Genomic DNA, 22,690 nt, shown 5'->3' with positions numbered 1-22,690 from the left:
AGAAATACCAATCCATATATTACTTTTATCTGAAGATGTCTTACACTCACAACCAGATCCACCATTTCATCTAAAAACAAATCCGGGGGCCAGGGCTGTGGCACAGCAGGGAAAGCTGCTACCCACAGTGCCAGCCCCCCATGTAGGCAGCACTGCGAGTCCCAGCTGCTCCACTTCCAATCCAGCTCTCTGCTATTACCTGGGAAAGCAATAGAAGATGTCCCAAGTACTTGGGCTCCTGCTTCAGTGTGGAAAGACCCAGAAGAAGCTCCTGGATCCTGGCTTTGGATTGGCACATCTCTGGCCATTGCAGTCAATTGGGGAGTGAACCAGTGGATGGAGGACGTCTCTTTCTCTCTGCCTCTCCTTCTCTCTCTGTGGAACTCTGACTTTCAAATAAAAATAATAAATCTTCAAAAAAAATTCCCATCCCAGGATGCTTTCATGAGGCAACCTTCACGTATACCCTACTTGGTCTATACTATGAAAATGCTCTGACATGTATGGGTCCAACCATATCTCCATGTCTTCAAACCAGTACTACTAAAACACTTTGAAAACTGACAGATATCTGTGTTACATCATTATGAATCTAATACTTCAATATTGAAAGCAAAAATATTTCAGTAATGAAATGCCACAATTAGACACACAAATGTAATTAATTAATATGATCTCAATAAAATTAGCAACATTTATTTCTTCAACTAAAATTCTCTAAATGTATTTAACCCTCAAACCCACATCAAAATATACTGGATCACCAATGATGAAATTCCATGAGAAACTGAATGAAAGTGCAGTCACCTTTGTTGTTGCCCTTACAGTAACAGGATTCCACATCGTAATTATCATCTTATCCCCTAACATTTTATTCTCATCTCCCAGCTGCCCAGCCAACAATCAATGCATCTACCTTTAACAGTGATGGGTGCAACTCATTCCTAAATAGTGAATGACAGCACTGAAGTATGAACCTCTAACACTAACCTCACTCATATTCTGTGATTCTACAATTCAACTAGGACAGTTACCTTGTACATGCTTACACACAACCCAAATATCAGTTGTCACAACTAGCTATCATTCTTTGAGCAGAAGCAGTAATTACTGGCCTCTGCCATAAAACCAAAGCATTTCATCCACTTCCTCCCTTAAGATGCACCTGTCTCATTTATTCCTTTGACAGTAGTTATTGAAACTACTAGCCTATCTATTAATCCACACCTCTAGCCATCCAATTAACAGCTAGCATTATAGCTCTTCACTTACATTGTATTGGTGGGGCCTCTAATCTTGACATGCATCAGTTCTGCAACTGCTATAATCGCATTTATTCTAATTCTAGATGTTCTCGAACTCACAGAAACCCCAATCCAAGCATCTGTATTTCCACTCTCATGGTTAATGACCCATCAAACTCATGCCTATCATATAATTAACACCAGCTCCAACCACAAAAGAGGGCATTGCCAGGTCTGTTGCTTTTCTTTAAAGATTTTATTTATTTATTAATTTGAGAGGTAGAATTACCAATTGAGAGAGAGAGAGACAGAGAGAAAGTTCTTCCATCTTCTGGTTCACTCCCCAAATGGCAATGGCCAGAGCTGGGCTGAACCAAAGTCAGGAGACAGGAGCTTCTTCTGGATCTCCCACATGGGTGTAGAGAACAAAGGATTTGGCCCTCCTTCCATTGCTTCCCCATTTCAGAATCAGAGAGCAGGATTGGAGGCAGAGCAGCCAGGACATGAACTGGCACCCATATGGGATGCCAGCCAGCACTGCAGGTAGAGGCTTAGCCTGCTGCATGACAAAACCAGCCCCTTGTTAGCTCTGTTTCTATCATACAGCTTCATGATAGGTTTCCATTTTAATTCTTCTATTCTACCATTCCTAGCCTAGGAACTAAAATAATAACAATATACCAAGGATGATGATATAGTCTGAGAGCAATACAATTAAGGGCCATCATAATCCCATTTTCAAAAAAGGATTAAGATATGAAATTTTTCATTCTATCAGCAGTTTTTTGCCCTTACAAGATTATTCTGAGCCTTCTATCCATTATGCCTAGTCCTAAAGCTACAACCTACCAACAAGCATCTGTGCCCTAATCTACTTGAATTATCTTTACTAAACACATTAACCTCAGGAGTACCAATTACCCGAGCTCACTAAAATTTTATAGAAGAAAACAAATATAACATACAAACTCCACTAACTATAATCAAACTTGGAGCTGATTTTACATCTACAAACTTCAGAATATTTCTTTTTTAAAAGATGTATTTATTTATTTGAAAGTCAGAGTTACAGAGAAAGAGAAGGAGAGGCAGAGAGAGAGAGAAAGGCCTTCCAAAGGTGGTTCACTCCGCAGTTGGCCGCAATGGCCAGAGATGTGCCAATCAGAAGCCAGGAGAGAGGAGCTTCTTCTGGGACTCCCACGTGGGTACAGGGGCCCAAGAACTTGGGCCATCTTCTACTGATTTCCCAGGCCATAGCAGAGAGCTAGATCAGAAGTGGAGCAGCCAGGATTCAAACTGGTGACCATATGAGATGTCGTCATTGCAGGTGGCAGCTTTACCCGCTACACCACAACACCAGCCCCAGAATATTTCAATATATCTTTTACCATCTCTGAGGTTGTGTATGGTTCAACATTCTTTACAACCACAGGATTCCATGGCCTATTTGTAATTTAGATCTTACTTTCTCATAACAATTAAAATTTAATTTGATATGAAACCATCATTTTGGCATTGAAACTGATGCCTGATACACTTTGTGGACACAGTCTGATTATTCTTACACATCTCTCTTTACTTATGAGGATCATAAGTATGTTATGTATGTTATTCTTTTAATGTTAACTACTGCTACTGGCTTCCAATGTATTAGCTTCAGTTTTAACCTGAAAAAGAATAATGAAACTTACTCTCTCCCTGACAATCTATATATCTGTAGTGCTATTTCTTGGAACCACCATAATCTGGTCGTAGCAATTAAATATTTACATAAAAAATAAAGTCCATACAATATTTAGATTTGATCCTATAGCCTCTGCCCAACTGCCATTATCCATAAAATTCTCTTTTAGGCATTACAGTCTTTCTATTCAGCCTAGATACTACCATCTTACTTCCCCTGCCATGGGTACTACAGAAAAACCTAACACTTGCTCTTACCATAGAACTAATTATAGTTTCCATTTTAGCCCTAGGTCTAGCCTATGAATGAATTCAAAAAAGACTAGAATGAGTGTAATCATTAAAATTAATTATTTCAACACATTAGGTTAAGGTATTCTATTATCACCAATATGCCTTCAAACCTATAGGAATATTATTTTAGCAGATGTTGCATCCTTACAAATACTATCATCAGTATACTTATATATCATCACCTTTGTCTTTATAAGGTACAATATTATATGCATTCATTTTAGGAACCCTTGTAATCCTAAATGCTCATTTTATCGTATCATGTATAATATTCATTGCCTACTAGTATTTGTAGCCTATGAAGCCACTGTGGGCTAAACACAATTAATAATGGCATCCAACAATTATGGTCTAGATAATGTATAAACTTAACCCTTCTCCTACGATAAAAATTATGTAACTTACAATTACACTTATTCCCATAACAATGTACTCAGTACCACAATACTCTGAATCAACATAAACACACACAGCTTATAGACTACTTCATAATCCTATTTATTATAAATAAACCAATTATAAAATAAGCTGTTTCTCATCCACCTTCCTCTCTGATCCTTCCTGATACCACCTCACAGTTTCCCTTAAAAATCAGAGTGAGTATCCCCTTTCTAAAGGATAACTTCCATGAAAGTGATAAAATACTAATCTGTCTATAGATATTCTTAATTATGACATTCACAGGCACAGAAGTAATTATATTCTATATACTCTTTAGTCAACAGTAATTTTTTTTTGACAGGCAGAGTGGATAGGGAGAGAGAGAGAGACAGAGAGAAAGGTCTTCCTTTGCCGTTGGTTCACCCTCCAATGGCTGCCACGGCTGGCGCGCTGTGGCTGGCGCACCGCACTAATCCAAAGGCAGGAGCCAGGTGCTTCTCCTGGTCTCCCATGGGGTGCAGGGCCCAAGCACCTGGGCCACCCTTCACTGCACTCCCGGGCCACAGCAGAGAGCTGGCCTGGAAGAGGGGCAACCGGGACAGAATCCGGTGCCCCGACCGGGACTAGAACCCGGTGTGCCGGCGCCGCTAGGTGGAGGATTAGCCTAGTGAGCCACGGCGCCGGCCGTCAACAGTAATTTCAACCCAAGTAATTATTACCCAATGAGGAAACTAAATAGCATTTAAATGGAAATCCATGCATAGTAACTTTGATAGTAAGAAGCAAAAATGTCCCTATATGATCTTCAACTATGATTACCAGAAGCCCATGGCCTCTATTGCCAGGTCAATATTCCTTGCGGTCATATTGTTAAAACTAGGAGGCTATGGTATAATATGAATCACTACAATCTTAAATCTCTTAAACAGACTATAGAGCCTATTTACTTCTTAGATGATCCCTATGAGAAAAAACATAACAAGCTCCATTTCTCTCTGCCAAACACATCTAAATCACTGAGCACTTTTACATTAGTCCCTCTACTGATGTCATATCTATAAAATACTCTTTACTAATGTTTGCATGAACAAAAACATTCTTAAATCCCAAAGCATTAAAATTACTTGGACAGAGGCTGCATGTTGGGCCTGCTGACCCAGGTAGATGCACAAGCAGGGAGGCTAATTTAGGTCCCAGCACTTGAGGGTTAAGAGTGTCAGTGCAGCTAAAGGAGGTGGTTGGGGACTGCACTGCCCACGTACAAGGCCAGGACAGGTTAGGAACCAGAGCGTTGTTCAGTCCAGCTCCTTTCTGAGGTTTCCAGATGTCTCCTGGATCATCAATAACAGGTCACAACCTGTATGGTGGGGCCAGTGTTGTGATGCAGTGGGCTAAGCTGCCGCCTGCAATGCCCGCATATCATATGGGTGCTGATTTGAGTCCCAGCTGTTCCACTTCCAATCCAGTTCCCTGCTAATGTGCCTGGGAAAGTAGAAGATGGCCCAAGAAGATGGTCCCTGCATCCATGTGGGAGACCCAGATGAAGCTCCTGGCTCCTGGCCTTGACCTGGCTGCTGGAGCAATGTGGGGAGTGTACCAGCAGATGGTCTCTCTCTCTCTTTCTCTCACTGCCTTTCCATTTTTCTCTGTCTGTTTTTCTCTCTCACTCTCACTGCCTTGCAAATAAAATAAGTAAATGTTTAGAAAAAAAAAAACCTGTATGTTGCCCCTAGTGAAAACAACCCTCTTGTGGTAATACTTAGTTGTGTGTGTTTGTGTAAATGGGCAGAAAAATTGAAAGAACCTCTAAGGTACACACATAACTGCATAAATACTCATATGAGTCTAGAGATAGAGAAAGTTGTCCCTTTACTTGCATGGATATATCCTTGGGTCCAGGATGCTTCAACATCCTAAGAGGAAGGAATTTATTACTACCATAGTTTCTAGAAATTTATACACACAAAATATGTACACACATTATATAATAATATAGCTAGAAATAAACCTACAATTCCTAAATATATGAGTTTATAACAAGAAACTATACACATACACTAAATACACATGAAATGCAAGGAACACACACAATCTCACACTCATCACACATACACACACACAGTAATCTTTATGTCAGGCAACACTGGGCCCACCACTCACCTGACAGAGATCATGGGGGCATAAACACCCAGAGAGTCCCTCTGCTGCCAGACACAAGGGACCCTGGCAGACACCAATCACCAGGTCCACATCACTGAGACAACTGACACCAGGTTTGTCACTCTCAGTGTGGAACTGGCTACTCTTCCCAAAACTGTCCACTGGAAGGAATGAATCCTCTCAGTAACCTATCAGGTGTTCAGGTTCTCAGGTGCCACAGGGGTGGCTGCAGCTGGGTCCCTCCCTGGAGAACATTCCCTCATTCTGTGTTCTGAGGTGACCATGGCAGCAGTGCATGTAGGCATGCGCTCAGATGTCTAAAGGACAACTCAGCCCGGCTGCCAGTGGAGAGTGGGTGTTTGGGGACTTCACAGAGCCAGGGAAAGGCCCCACTCACTGAAGGCTACACAGGGTGAAAGGCCCTTGGAGTCTGTCAGGATTTTTCCCTGAAACAGTCCTGATTCCATAACAACTTCATAGCCTGACCTGATGTCCACCCATTATACCCTTCGTTGATAGATACATTTGTGTAGTAAATTTGGCTAAAATATGAAGTGAGACAGTGAAGAATCACCCACCTGAGAACATCCTGGAAAACGAGAGCTTCTCTGCGGCTATTTCCCTCCTCAGGCATCAGCGCCACAGTCAGGAGCCTCAGGCTGCAAGGAAAGGAACCAAGGGTGTGCTCTTCAGGAGGGACGCACGTGCGGCAGGAACAGCACAGCCAAGGGGCTTTTGGGCACCACCTCCAGGCCGCTTGCCCACGGTGCAGGACGCTCACAATTGTTGACTTTTTGCCTGCTGCCCCCTGCTGGACGCCAGATGAATCGCTGCTCATCAGTAGTCACAGATTTCAGGTCCTGACTTCCCAATTACCCAAGGAGTTGGGGAGCAGTGAGTAACCTGTGCATGCGTCATTGCAGATGGAGACCAAAAGAAGCAAAGACACTGTTAGTGTGCCAGTGCCTCCTGATGTGCTTTACACCTGCAGAGAACAACTGGAATTTAAATGTTACCAAATGCCATTTACTGGACCACACAAAAATAGTCACAGGTCTAGCAAAATATGTACAAAAGTTATCTCCAAAAAGCTACAAAATACAAGGTAGCTTTTATGATCTGTAAACTGAGTTTGAAAATATCTCTGCTTTTCTCCTCAACCTGATCTGTAGGGCATCCCCAGATTTCTCCAGAACTGTCTGATACTGACACACTTATATACACCTAGAATTCCAGACCTTCTGGGGCCAAGACAGACCAATGTCACTGGGTTAGAGGTCACGGGTTGGGCCTTCCCAAATGGATGCATGAGGTGTGACTAATGTGAGCTCTTCCACTGATGGATTGAGGTATGTCCCAACCACTGGAGGAAACTATGGACACAAACTACCCAAGCACAAGGCCAAGAGCCAGTTTTACATCTATGGCTGCAGTCAGCCAAAAGTCCCTACAACCTCAGTAGGGCCGTGGTTCACCAATGGGAGGTTAAAGCTTGTATTATGTCCATAGCAAAAATGACAATCTTAGACAAATACTTACCTATATCCACACAGGGAAATGTAAGAAAATATTGAGTGAATCCTTAAAGACATATATTTAACTGCATAAATACTCAGATATGTCTATAAAATATAAATAAATTTCCTTTACCTATATAGCTGTAATTTCACATCTGGGAGACTTCGACATTCTAAGAGGGAAGAAATGTTACTGTCATTATTTGCAGAAATGTCTACTTACACACAACATGTATCAATATGTTTACTTATATATACAAAGACATATAAAAATAATACAAACAGAAATAAGCCTATGACTGCCAAATACACACGTTTATAAGTGTACAAATACAAATGAATTAATAATATACACAACACAGAGATACTTAATCACTGTCTACTGGGCCTTCCCATACCCTTCTGGCTAGCATGGCGTCATAAGCATCAAGGCTTCCTTTGGGAAGTGGCATTATGTTCTTAAACTGTGTGTATGAAATACACAAAATTTGTTCCATTTATATAAATTTTTAAAATTTAAAAATACTTTAAAAACATGTAAACTGCCAGTTCCATGGCTCACTAGGATATTCCTCCGCCTGCGGCGCCAGAACAATGGGTTCTAGTCCCGGTCGGGGCACCGGATTCTGTCCCAGTTGCTCCTCTTCCAGTCCAGCTCTCTGCTGTGGCCCAGGAGTGCAGTGGAGGATGGCCCAGGTGCTTGGGCCCTGCACCCCATGGGAGACCAGGAGAAGCACCTGACTCCTGGCTTCGGGTTGGTGAAGCGCGCCAGCCGCAATGCACCAGCCGTAGCAGCCACTTTGGGGGTGAACCAACGGAAAAAGGAAGACCTTTCTCTCTGTCTCTCTCTCACTGTCTAACTCTGCCTGTCAAAAAAACATGTAATCTAACACACACATATTTAATATGTTTGTCCTTGGGCTACTGGATCCTCTGCTCCCCTACTAGCAAGCTTGGGGCATAGACACCCAAGCAGCTCTTAGCTAACACCAATCACTAAGACCTTGTCACTGAACCTGCCCTGACTACAGGAACCTCACTCTTAATGAGGAGCTGGCCACTGGCCATTCATTCCAAAGATGTTCACCAGAGGGAAAATAATTTGAATTACCCTTGGGGCTCAGAGACTTGGGTGCCAATGCGGGTGGCTGGAGCTGGCTGACTTCACTCTGGGTTCTGAAGTTACCCTGGAGGCAGTACACATGTGCACCAGGTAAGATGGCAGCCCTGTGGGGCTGGACAGCAAGGTGGGAATCTGGAGACTTCCCAGGGACATGGAAAAGCCCCACACCTGGAATGTTATATCCTAAATCTTCTAGGTGGGCTCATTGTTTTTCCTTGTCTCTGCCTTTTATGTCAGTAGGAATAAGTAGGAGAATGCTAGTATAAAATTCTTCTTTTGTCTTACGCCTGGAAACTGATAAATTTCTAAGATGCCCTTAATGTATTTATAATCTTGGAGAAAGAAAAAAGCAGTTCAGCTAACAGATTGGGGACAGAACAAAAACAGCAAAAAACTACTTGCTATTCCTAAACATGTGTTGAAACTCTTCACTCTGCACCCCAAGAGCATGGGCATCATGCTCATTCCATTCTTCTTCTCTCCTTGCACCCTTTTTAAAGACTTACTAATTTCAAAGGCACAGTTACAGAGCTGGAGAGGGAGACATATAGAGAAAGAGATCTTCTGTGTGCTGGCTCACACAGGGCCAGCACTGAAGCACAGTCAGTTAATCTGCACCCTGGCTTTCCATATGGGCTCTGGTTCAAGTCCCAGTTGTTCCACTTCTGATCCAGCTCCTTTCTAAGGCACCTGGGAAAGCAGTGGATGATGGTCCAAGTCTTTGGGTCCCTGCACCCACATGGGAGATCCAGAAGAAGCTCCTGGCACCTAGCTACAGATTGGCCCAGCTCTGGCCATTGCAGCCATTTGGGGAAACAACCAGCAGATGGAGGACCTTTCTCTCTGTGTCTCCCTCTCTCTGTAACTTTGACCCATAAATAAATAAGTAAATCATTTTTTTTTTTGACAGGCAGAGTGGACAGTGAGAGAGACAGAGAGAAAGGTCTTCCTTTGCCGTTGGTTCACCCTCCAATGGCAGCTGCGGCCCGTGCGCTGCAGCCAGCACATCATGCTAATCTGAAGCCAGGAGCCAGGTGCTTCTCCTGGTCTCCCATGTGGGTGCAGGGCCCACGCACTTGGGCCATCCTGCACTGCACCCCTGGGCCATAGCAGAGAGCTGGCCTGGAAGAGGGGCAACCAGGACAGAATCCGGTGCCCTGACCGGGACTAGAACCCAGTGTGCAGGCGCTGCAGGTGGAGGATTAGCCTATTGAGCTGCGGCGCTGGCCATAAATAAGTAAATCTTTTTTTAAAAAAATTACCAAGTATCAATAAACACCTTGCCTTCTGCTTCCTTCATGCTTCTGAGTCCATCCTTTGGGAGGGCTCAGGTGGGCTTGTTTCTCATACAGTGCAATACACACTCACTGGTTTCTATCAAACACTTAGAGCTAAATGGTGTTTGTGGTAGAAGGAATGACTTAAGCTTACCTGTTCGATGAGGGCTACAGGTTTTGAACAATACAGTCAACTCTCCATAGCTGCAGGTTCTGCCTCTGTAGGTTTCTAATATTTATAATATTAGAAAAATAATATTCTAATATTCTGATATAAATACTAACATTTATACATTGTATATTTGTTACTTATATTCAATATATCTTCGTATATGTGATTACATACATTAGTATCGGTATATTAATCACTATAACTTCTAAGTAAAGAAAATGAATTACAGTAAGCATTATTTTACAAAAGCAAGCCGCACACTATCATCCATCCAACCGCTAACTGCGACCATGTACCCGGTTAATCAGCCCCAACTGTAACCTTCAGAGCGTCCGTTGGTCCCCCACTCTCCACCCCCACCTCCCCCTCCAGACCCGCCGCTTGGCTAACCTCATTAGACGATATAAAAGTGGACGATGGGGGGCGCTTGACAATTGGCGCTAACGCACATGGGACAGAGCTGACCAACTGACAGGAGCTCAAAGGTGCACGGACCTGGACCACCTCCACCTCGCTGGACAAGTAGGGGACATCCCGCGAGGCCCTGGTCATCTGCCTTGGAGCTCTCTCCAGCGCAACTGCCCCCAACTGCACGAGGGCCGGCTCCCTGAGGGGGCACCTCCCTCGTGACCTCGGCCACGCGGGCCAGTCCCCAGGTCTGAGGTCCTGGATCTCACCAGAGCAGCCTGTCAGGGGCGCCTAGAGCCGCGTAGCCTCATGGACCAGAAAGTCCTGTGGGCGGGCGGCCTGGGCTGTGGAACTGAGCCCTAGAGGGACTCGCACAATTGATGTGATCCTGTCAGAAGGTATTTTGGGCTTTAGCTCAGAAGAGAGGAAATGACTGATAACCTTGACTACACAAAGTTTAAACAAAATCCACAGGCAAGATAAAAAGAAAAATTGATGTGAGAAACATTCCTTCCAATGACTTGGCATTAAGGATTTTGTTTGCCCATTACATACTGCTTTATAAACATGTACAATTTGCATGTGGTTTTTATTTTTTCTTTTAAAAATTTATTCACTTGAAAGCCAGAATTACAAAGCAGTACAGTGAGATCGAGTTTCTATCTGCCAGTTTACTCCCAAAATGGCTGCTACAAGTCAAGCCTGGGCCAGTGCAAAGCCAGGAGTTTAATCCAGTGTCCCAAGTGAGTGTCAGGGGCCCAAGCATTTGGGCCATCTTCCTCTGCTTTTCTTAGGCCATTAGCAAAAATCTGGATTGGGAGTGGAGCAGCAAGGATGTTAACCAGCACCAATATGGGATGCCCACATTGCAGCTGGCGGTTTGACCCACCATGCCATACATTTATAGGAAAGTATATTGATTTCAGCATTATATATTATAATAACCAAAAACTGAGGCAAAGGAAAAACAGGCATTCTGTAGGAACAGCCAGATTAAATAAATTCTAATGCATCTGTACAGCTTATTACTATGACTTTGCAGCTTATTTTTAGTGAGGTAAATATTGTTAATGCAATGTTGAATAAAAGTGCAAATTACAGGGGCTGGAGCAGTGGCGTTGTAGACTAAGCCTGTGCCTATGGCACCAGTTCATGGCCCCACTGATCCTCTTCCAATCCAGTTCCCTGTTTAAGGGCTGGGAAAGCAGTGGAAAACAACTGAAGTGCTTAGGTTCCTGCAGCTGCACTGGAGACCAGAAGAAGCTCTTGGCTCCTGGTTGTGGGTAGGCCTAGCTCTGGCCATTTTGGGTATTTGGTGAGTGAACCAATGGATAAGATCTTTCTCTCTAACACTGCCTGTCAAATAAAGAAAATCTTTAAAAAATGAAATTATACATTTATCTCTTCAGAAAACAAAGGAATAAAATTACAAAAACAACAGAAATTTTATAAACATAAAAATTAAATTGCAAGCTACTGAACACTAGCCAATTGAAAAAATAAAACAGGAAATCAGGAAGTGTCTTGAAAGAAACGAGAATGCAAATATAACATATCAAAATCTGTGGAATATAGAAAAAGCAGTGTTAAGAACACAGTTTATAGCAATAGAGCTTATACCAGAAAAACAAAAGAATGTCAAATTAACAATGTAATGATGGAAGTCAAGGGCTTAGAAAACAATGACAAACCAAACCCAAAATTACCAGGAGGCAAGAAATGACATCAGAACAGAAATTAATGAAACTGTAACAAAAATAAAAGAGCAACAAAATGAAACAAAATAGGCAAACCTTTAGACAAACTAACAAAAAGAAAAACTAAAATAGTAAGAGATAAAAGATGTTACAACTGACACTACACAAATACAGAGGATCATAAGCAACCACTGTGAACAGCTAAATGCTAACAACCTTGAAGAAATGGATAAATCCCTGGATATATATGACCTACCAAGATTGTAGTAAGGAGATATAAAAAATCTGAACAGACATATGGCAAGCAATGAGACTGAAGGAGGAATGTAAGAACTTACATGAGTGAAACTTTCAAGATCTGAAGGTTTTAATATTGAATTCTCCAAAATATTTAAAGAGGGACCAATACAATATATAATATATTTACAATACAATGCAATATACAAAATATTTAAAGAGGGACCAATACAATATTATTCCAAAAATACTGAAAAGAAAGGCACTCTGTCAAACCCCTTATATGAGGCCAATATTATTCTGATACCAGATCTAAACAAAGACACAACATAAAAAGCAAACTACAGATCAATAGTCTTGATGAACATAGATGCAATAAATTCCAACACCATATTAGCAAACTAAATCCAGCACTACATATAAAAGATGATCCATGGGGCTGGCACTGTGGCATAGCAAGTAAAGCTGCTGACTACAGTGCCAGAATCCCATATGGGTGCCAGTTTGAGTCCCAGCTTCTCTAATTTCAATCCAGCTCTGTGCTATCGCCTGGAAAAGCAGTAGAAGATGGCTCAGTCCTTGGGCATCTGAACCTGCGTGGGAGACCCAGGGTAAGCTCCTGGCTCCTGGCTTCGGATCAGTGCAGCTCCAGCCATTGTGGCCATCTGGGGAGTGAACCAGCACATGGAAGACCTCTCTCTTTCTCTGCCTCTCTCTCTCTGTGTAATTCTGATTTTCAAATAAATAAATCTTTTTAAAAAAAGATCATACATCATATTCAAGAGAGATTATCCAAGAGATCAAAGAGTGGCTCAACATTTGGAAATCAATAAGCATCCTAAGTCAGACTAACAGAATGAAGAACAAAAACCATGCACAATCTTTCACTGAAAGAGATGCAGAGAAAGTATTTAATAAGATTCAACGCCCCTTCATAATAAGAATTCTTAACAAACTAGGTATACAAGAGACATCCCTGAAAATGATAAAGGCAACAGATTACAGTCTAACAGCAAATTTCATATTAAATGTGGAAAACCTGAACGCATTTCTCTAAAATATGGAACAAGACAAGGCCATTCATTTTCACCACTCTTACTCAATATAAAAAAATAAAGGCCATAAAAACCAGAAAAGAGGAATCAAAATATCCATGTTTGTGGATGACATGGTATTGTACATAGAAAATTCCAAAAATCAGTTACAACTGGAGAAGCAATATTGTAAAGTCACAGGCTACAAAGTCAACATATAAAAAGAGAATTTTTATACACCAATAATGATCTTGCTGAAAGAAAAATCAAGGAAAGAATCCCTTTCATAAAATGTATAAAAATTTATTTAGGATGAAATTCAATGAGAGCTCTTTACAATGAAAAGTATAAAAGTATATGATGAAAAAAATGGAGAAAGAATCAAAAAAATTAAGATATTCTTTGTTCAGAGATTGAGGCATTAATGGCATTAAAATGTACACACACCTGAATGAATCTATAGGTTCAGTGTAAACCATATGAGCATATCAATGGCATTTTATACAGAATTAGAAAAATGAATCCTACACTATGGAACCACAGAATGCAAACAAGTCAGGAAGTCCAGATTCCCCCAAGATCAAGCTGGAATCTCAATACTTGATTTCAAAGCACACTGCAAAGGCATAGTAACTAAGACAGCATTGTACTGGCATCAAAACGGACTCATAGATCAACAGAACAGAATAGAGAATCCAGAAATTCATCCATGTACATACAGTCAACTGATTTTTGACAAAATTGCCAAGAACATACATTAGTGAAAGGTTGTTTCTTCCAATAAATGGTGCTGGGAAAACTGGACATGAAAATTAGATCCCTACCTCTCACGATATACAAAATAAACTCAAGATAGATCAAGCACCTAAGTGGAAGATGTCGAACTATAAAATGGATACAAGAAACCCTAGAGGGAGTACTTCAGGACATTGATATAGACGATGATTTTTCAGACAAGACCTCAAAATCACAGACAACAGAAGCAAAACCAGACAAATGGTATTGTATCAAACTCGGGAGCTTCTGCACAGTAAGAAAACAATCATTAGCGTGAATGTACACCCATCAGAATGGGAGAAAATATCTAAGTTCCTTACCTGACAAAGGACTAACATGCAGAATGATGGATGGTCCTTGATGCATTGTGATTTGGCTTATGCATTTGCAACTTGATGGTTTGTGACAGTGTAACCACACAACCAAGCTGATTTTCATTTCAGTCTAGTTTTCAATAAATTACATGAACTGGTCAGCATGTCTGGACTAACCAAATTTAGGTTAAGATGATTTTGCCCAGATAGGATAATGGGAGAGTTCTGCCGATGTTTAAGGCAAGCTAGAAGAAGCTCCAGTTGTTGCTGGGTTAGACATATTAAATATATTCATTTTCAGCTTTGATGTGCTCATTGGAACATCACTCCATTGTAAGTTGAGGGGCATCTCTATATTGAAAGTGGCCTAGTGCTGTTCCAAAGCTGGCCGTGTTCATGCTGCTTACCCAGGCACTAGGGCTTCTGGGCCAGCCAGTTAGGCCCTGCACGCTTGGCTGGGAAACTTCTGTGAGCACATGGCTATAGCTCGGCACAGCACTGGGGAGGAACAGCAAACTTTGTGGACTAGGTTTATTTTCAAAGATTTCTTTATTTATATGGAAGGCAGGGTTACAGAGAGGCAGAGGCAGAGAGAGATAGGTCTTCTATCAGCTGGTTCACTCCCCAGATGGCTGCAACGTCTGAAGCTGTGCTGATCTGAAGCCAGAAGCCAGGAGCTTCCTGCAGGTCTCCCACGTGGGTACAGGGGCCCAAGGGTTTGGGCTGTTTTCTACTTTCCCAGGGCATAGCAAAGAGCGAGATTAGAAGTGGAACAGCCAGGAACTGAACCGGTGCCCATATGGGATGCCCACACTGCAGGCAACAGCTTTACCCACTATGCCACAGTGCTGGCCTCATGGACTAGATCTTAATCAGCAGCCCAGATGAACTTTAATAAACCAGCCTGACATTTGTAGTCTCTCAAGATCAATACACACGAATCGTTTAATCAACACCAATTTGTGTCCAGACTTTTTATGGCTTGTGAAGTGTGAGCAACGCTCTGGTTATGGAAATGCAAAGGACTTAATTATTTGCCCCAATTATTTTGTCAACTGAAAAGAGAACCAGGCATAGCACAGTCATGGGAAGAAATTCAAGTTTATGGAAGATCCTCCTATATGAACGCCCAGCCTGCACAATCTGGAAGCTAGAAGCTGAAGGCACCATTTATCATCTTGCCAGTATTTCCTTTGTAGATCAGACTGATAGTTTCTGCATTACATTTTCCCCTTTGAGTTCCTGGATTCTCTGCGTGGTATTCACGGAGACCCACAGAGGAAGGCATTTTTCAGGTAATCCTAATGGCAGAAACTGACTGTCGATATGTGTCTCAGAGGACAAGGAAATTATATTTGCTCTTCGCTCAGCATCATTACTCCTCCTACCCATTTTCAGTTTTAATTGGCAGTGACACAGTGGAAGTAGAAGATGGCCCAAGGTCCTGAGTCCCTGCACCTGTGTGGCAGACCTGAAAGAAGCTCCTGGATCCTGGCTTTGGATCAGCTCAGCTCTAGCCATTGCAGTCATTTGGGGAGTGAACCAATGGAATGGAAGACCTCTCTCTCTCTGGCTCTGCCTTTCTCTGCAACTCTTTCAAATAAATACAATAAATCTTAAAAAATACTCTTGTCATCATTCCCCAAGTAAATCACAAAATACAGAAAACTGAGGTAATAGTTTTATACATCAATTTCAGAGGCAAGATGCCACTGCCAGATGTTTTATGCATCTCACATTCAGTATTGCAAATAAATTATACAAATGTTAAATTATACAAATGTTAAAGAAAAGAAAAAAGAAAGGAATCTGTGCTCATGGCTGATTTAAACATCTTTATTGGTATCTCTCCTCCCTGTGAACCAGAGCTGCTCCTGGGTTTGCTCATCACTGTCACATGGTGTGGAAGGCACTCTGTGGGACTTCCAGAGTTCTGTCTGGAAATGCCATGAGCCTTTGCCAGGTCACTGGTGCCACTCATCTGTGGAGCCCTTGACCAGCAGATCAGCACTTTGCATGCCCCAGGGCTCCCCTGATGTAGGAAACCTAGGTCTCATGGGAAGTTTCATGTAGCCCTCAGCCTGAATCCAAGCTCCACTGCTTGTCTTGAGTGACGCCATCTCCAGACAACTCCAACTCCCCACTGTGGATTCAGTCCCAGCCACTAACTCTTCCCTCAGACCTCAGACATCAACAAGCAGATGTGGGCCATCATCACCGTGTGACCTATGAATTTCTCTCCCTTTTGGCCATGAGAAAAATAACATGATGATTATATTTATTTTATTTATATGTATATTTATACATTATATATGCTTATACTTATATAAGCACATGTATAATTTTATGTATTATATTTATATTAAACAATATATAATTTATTATATTTATTGTATTTAATCTTATCAAATTTTGTTTGAAAGAAAATTCCATGTTAACAACAAGAGAAACAACATGGGTGTAGTAGAGGTAAAAGGTACAAAACATGGACGAGAAATCTGCCTTTCCTTCCTTCCCTCTGTCACAACCTGCGAGGCCTGGCTTCTGGAAGAAGCTTCTGTAACACTGCTGCATGACCTTCAATATTGAGTCATCCAAAACCAGGCAGCACTGACACTGTGGTGGGCTTCGTTCTAGGGCTTGGCCTGCATTTACCCCATCTCCGTCCATGTATGCACCGTGTGATGAACAAATCAGATCCTTCAACATTGTCTTTAAACATCTGAAACAATCTGAGATGAATCCTTAAAACTGCCAATATTTGCTGACTATGGTATAATAGATCAATACATGTGGACAACAGGTACTCGTCGAATCAAGGTAAAATTTTCCTCTCTGAAGAGAAAACCTTTGGTCTCTGCTTTTCTATTTGCTCACAAAATGAACATTATTGTGAACTGCAGCAAACTACACCATGCTGAGCACACAAGAAATTATTCCTTCTACTCAGTCACTGTCTCTTTCTCTATCTCTCTTTATCTCTCTGTCTACACTTACCCTATGCCTCCCACCCTCACACAAAACTTTTCTCTCAAGCTGCAGACCCCTACAAGTCTCCATTTTGAACAACAGAATACCGCCTCTTCCTTCCCTCCCCTGTCCACCCACCTGCTCTGCTGAGTAACCTCTGAAGAAAAAGCAGCACCATCTGTGGTGATGCAGGTTTTTGCACATCAGTATTTCCCATTTATGAATTCTAGAAAGCTATGTGGAACAGTGCTATGTGTGATATAGTCTGAGTGTGTTGCAAAATGTTTCTGTGTTGGAAGCTTGGTCCTCAGTGCAGCGATTTTGGGAGGAACAGGAAATATTAAGAGGCAGAGACCAGTGTGAAGTAATTAGGTCACTGTGGGCTGTCATTGAAGGGGATTAATGTAGCTCTCATGGGACCTAGGAAGTTTTCACCAGAAACCTGTCTTAAAGAGAATTGACCTTCATCCTCTCAGGGCTCCTGACTCTATGGTTGGGCACATCGCATGTGCTCCCCAATCTGAACATGGCCTTTTAGGCTGTGGGGTGTGTGTGTGTGTGTGTGTGTGTGGGAGAGAGAGAGAGAGAGAGAGAGAGAGAAGGAGAGAGGGAGAGAGGGAGGGAGAGAGAGAGAGACTGTATGTGTGTGTATGTACTAAGTAAGCATCTTAAAATTATTATAGAGGTAGAGTGACAGAGAGATGGAGAGGGGAGAAGGGGAGGGGGACGGATGCAGAGGGTGACAGAGAGGAGGTAGGGAGGAATGGACAGAGACAGCACTCCCACTGATTCACTACAAAATGCCCACAACAGCTTGCACACAGGCCAAAGCTGGGAGCCAGGAACACAATTCAGATCTCTCAGGAGCATGGCAGTAATATTATTTTTGAGCCATCCCAGTGGACTCCCAAGGCCTACTCTAGGAGGGTTCTTCAGTTGTGAGACACATGCAGGTAGCAAATGCAGGAACCTCCAATAAGGGACATGGACATCTCAACCAGCCTCTGAATTCCTTGGCCAAGCTTATGCCGTGAGCCTCTTTTACATACACTTTTTGAAGTTGTAAAATAGTTGCCCTATTTGTTTGAATGGCCTAGAGACAAGGAGACACAGTCCATCAGACAAGATATAGACAACAATCAAATCATTAGATGTCAGTTTAGCTGGATATACACGGTGTTTTGTTTTTGTTTTTGTTTTTGTTTTTGTTTTTTGTACTCTATATATTAACTACAACCAATCAGAGAAAGCACATGTCTTCAGGGGTCTGGCTTCTTTCATTAGCATAATGGTCTCCAGTTGCACCCATTTTGTTGCAAAAGACAGAATTTCATTCTTTTTTATAGATGAGTGTGTATATATGTACCATATTTTCTTTAATGAGTCACCAGTTGATGGAAATCTGGGTTGATTCCCTACCTTGGCTATTGTGAATTGAGCTGTTATAAACAGGGGACTACAGATAATTCTTTCATATGCTTATTACATTTCCTTTGGGCATAGTCCCAGAAATTGGATGGATGGATCATATGATAGATCTATTTTCTGAGGAATCTCTAGACTGGCTTCCACAATGGTTATACTAGCTTACATTCCCACCAGAAGTGTATTTAGGGTACCTTTTTCTCCACATTAGCAGGGTCTAGAGATGGATTTTTATTATCAGAAAATGAAAGTATGGACCTGGCACTGTGGTGTAGTGGATAAAGCTGTTGCCTGAAGTGCTGGCATCCTATAGGGTGCTGGTTGGAGTCCCTACTGCTCCACTTCTGATCTAGCTCTCTGCTATGTCCTAGGAAAGCAGTGGAAGATGGCCCAAGTGCTCAGGACCCTGCACCCACATGGGAGACCAGGAAGAAGCTCAAGTCTCCTGGCTTTGGTTCGGTTCAACTCAGGCTACTGTGGCCAGATGGGGAGTAAATCAGCAAATGGAAGACCTCTCTCTCTCTGTGTCTCTCCCTCTCTGTCTCTGTCTCTGTCTCTCTCTCCCTGCCTCCTTTCTTCCCTCTCTGTAGCTCTGACTTTCAAATAAGTAAATAAAACTTTTTTTAAAAAAAGCCATAAAAGTATAAGAGAAGCTGCTTCTGCATGTGGTAAGAAAATGATAATGGTATTGTAAAAAAGATGAGGGAAAACTCTGAAAATACAGAATAGCAAAGAAAAATAAGTATTTCAAAATGAAATTTAGACTAAATAATCTAAGATTTGAATTACTTGATAGAAAAAATGATAATCAGCTTTAACACTTTTTAAAAAAGTTTATTTAAAAGGCAGAGTTACAGAGAGAGAGAGAGAGACACAGAGAAAGAAATCTTCAGTCTGCTGGTTCACTCCCCAAATGGCTGCAACACCCAGGGCTGAGCTAGGCTGAAGCCAGGAGCTTCATCCAAGTCTCCCATGGTACTTGGATCCAGGGATCCTAGGTACTTGGGCTATCTTCCACTGCTTTCTCAGATGCATTGGCAGGCAGCTGGATTGGAAACAGTGCAGCCAGGATTAGAACTAGCAACCATAGGGATTCTTGCATTGCAGGCCATGGCACAACCCACTATACCATGTAGCCCCCCAAAGGCAACTGATCAATACTTAAAATAACTAAGTTTCTCTCTCAAATATGTGAAGTAACTTGATTTAAACAAATTTACATAGTACTAAATACTAGAAAGTTAAAACGCCCAAACCGATAACATTTCTCTACACCAAATGATGAACTTTCTTAAACAAACAAAAGAATTTAGACCAACTGCACTTAGCAATTACCATAAGAAAATAAATAAATAAATAAATAATAGGTAAGTAAATAATTAGGGATAAATTTAACCAAGGAAGTGAAAGACTTATATCCCCAAAATTATAAATATTAATAAAAGCAACTGAAGAGGGCACAGATAGACAGAAAGATATCCCATGTTCATGGATAACAAGAATATTGCTGAAGTAATATTACTTGAACTAATCTGTTAAACAATATCCATCAAATTTCCAACATCAACTTTCTTTTTGTAAATAATTTTTATTTATATAAGGTGAACAAATTTCATGTGTTTCCTACATGCGGATTTAGGAGCACAGTGATATTTTTCACCCTCCCTCTGACCCACACTCCCACCCTGATCATTTTTCATATATAGAAAAAATCCTAAAATTAATATGGAACAAGAAAAACAAATAGTCCAGTGAAATGAATCATAAGCAAAAAGAACAAAGCTAGGACATCGCATTACCTTATTTCAAACTATACTACATGCAACAGTAATTAAAATAACATGGTACTGGCATAAAATTAGACATACTGGTCAGTGCAATAGAACAGAAGGTCAAGAAAAGAACCCATGCAACTATACCAGTTGAACTTCGATAAACATGACAAGAATATACAATGTGAAGGGACAGTCTCTTCAATATGTGATGCTGGTAAAACTGCATATTCAATTATACAACAATGAACTGGGACATTATCTTGCACTAAATATAAAAATTGACTCAAAGTGGATTAAATTAGATGAAATGGTGCAACTACTAAAGCAAATACAGAGGAAAAGCTATGCAGTGTTGGTCTAGGCAGTATTTTTTTTTAGATTTGACAAAATGCAGACAATAGAAACAAAGACAATGAGATTACATCAAAACTAAAAGCTTCTGTATAGCAAAGAAAGCAATTAACAGAGCAAAGAGATAACCTACAGATTGGGAGGAAATACTGACAATCCACATATGTGATAGGGTTTAATATATAAAATATATAAGTATTCAAACAACTCAAAAATTGGGTCTGAATGAGCAGTTCTCAAAAGAAGGATTTGTACAGATGTTTTTCAAAAGAAGACAAACTAAAGGCTAATCTTAAAAGGTTCAACATCACTAATCTTTAGGGATATGCAAATTAAAACATCACACCTGTTAGAGTGGCTATTCTCAGAAAGACAAAGGATAGCCCAGTGTTAGCAAGGATGTGGAGAAAAAGATAACCACCATACACCTTTGGTGGAAACATAAATTAGTACAGTCACCATAAAGTTGAGATAAAATACTAAAACTAAAACCACTATATGATTCATCAATACTGCTTCAAAGTGTCTTACTGGAAAGATTTTAACTTAGTATGTGGAATAAATGTCTGCCTGCCTATATTCATTTCAACATTTTTCATAATAACTAAGATATGAAATCAGCCTAAGTGTCCATCAACAGATAAAAAAAAAGTGTGTGTGTGTGTGTGTGTGTGTATAAAGAAATAACATTTAGCCTTTTTTTTTTAACATTTAGCCTTTTAAAAGACGAAGAGATTCTATCATTGAGGGCAACATGGATGAACTGGAAAACATTATACCAAAACAAACCATACACAAAAAGACCAATGATCAAGTTCTCACTAATATATGGAAGCTAAAATAATGGAAGTCATAGAAGTAGATGGTAGAATGGTAGTTATCAGAGGTTGGGGAATAGGGGAAAGCAGGGAGATGATAATCTGTGGGTACAAAGCTCAGATAGGCTATTTTAATTTTTGAGATTTAATATACAGTATGGTGATAGAGGTAATCATTGAGTACTATTCATTTCAACTTCACTAAGAGAATAATTCTCAGATGTTCTCACCACAAGAAATGTCAAATATTTGAGATGATGAATAGGATAATTAGTTTGATTTAATCTATCTATATGGTAGTCACAAACCACATAACTTTATAACCTATAAATATACATGATTACAATTTATAATTATAATAAAAAGTAGAAAAATACATGATTAAAATATATTGATCAAGTCACTGTTTCTCATAGTGTACAATGTAATACTTTATCCATTTTAGTATTTTTTTGTTCTAGAACTATTGGTTGAACTCTGTAATTAACACACAATTATTCTTAGGTGTTTAAATTTTAACTGAAAAGTGATCCCTGTTAGGAATTTGGAAAACATTATGCTGAGGGAAATAAGCCAGTCACAAAGGGACGAATATCATATGTTCTCCCTGATCGGTGACAACTAACTGAGCACCAAAAAGGAAACCTGTTAAAGTGAAATGAACACTGTGAGAAATGGTGACTTGATCAGCCCTTGCCCTGACTGTCGATGAACAACTTAATACGTTATCCCTCTTAGTATTTTTTTGTTTGTTCTACGTAATACTTTTGGTTGAATACTGTAATCAATACACAGTTATTCTTAAGTGTTGAAACTTAACTGAAAAGTGATCACTGTTAAATATAAGAGTGGGAATAAGAGAGGGAAGAGATGTGCAATTCGGGACATGCTCAAGCTGACTGGCCCCAAACAGTAGAGTTAGAAACATACCAGGGGATTACAATTCAATCCCATCAAGGTGGCATGTATGAATGCTATCTCACTAGTCCAAGTGATCAATTTCTGCTCACAATTGATCATAATGATAGGACTA

The 22,690-nt window shown here is 40.8% G+C and overlaps 2 protein-coding genes across 3 annotated transcripts in view; one reads left to right on the top strand and one right to left on the bottom strand.

The window, feature by feature from the left end:
* LOC100355262 (L-lactate dehydrogenase A chain) overlaps nucleotides 1–22,690 on the top strand; it is a 591,718-nt gene that overhangs the window by 36,716 nt on the left and 532,312 nt on the right. The window lies entirely within an intron of this gene.
* LOC108176055 (WAS/WASL-interacting protein family member 3-like) overlaps nucleotides 1–22,690 on the bottom strand; it is a 91,059-nt gene that overhangs the window by 35,634 nt on the left and 32,735 nt on the right. Inside the window, exons 6-8 of the mRNA XM_070067657.1 lie at nucleotides 9,834–9,908; nucleotides 7,413–7,452; nucleotides 6,341–6,665 (exon numbers count right to left, since the gene is read on the bottom strand). The gene's annotated coding sequence lies outside the window, so the exon portion shown is untranslated. The remainder of the gene's footprint in view (nucleotides 1–6,340; nucleotides 6,666–7,412; nucleotides 7,453–9,833; nucleotides 9,909–22,690) is intronic.

This window comes from Oryctolagus cuniculus (assembly GCF_964237555.1).
Source record: "Oryctolagus cuniculus chromosome 17 unlocalized genomic scaffold, mOryCun1.1 SUPER_17_unloc_1, whole genome shotgun sequence".
In the NCBI taxonomy this organism is placed as follows: Eukaryota; Metazoa; Chordata; class Mammalia; order Lagomorpha; family Leporidae; genus Oryctolagus; species Oryctolagus cuniculus.
This window is presented reverse-complemented; position numbering and strand designations above follow the sequence as displayed.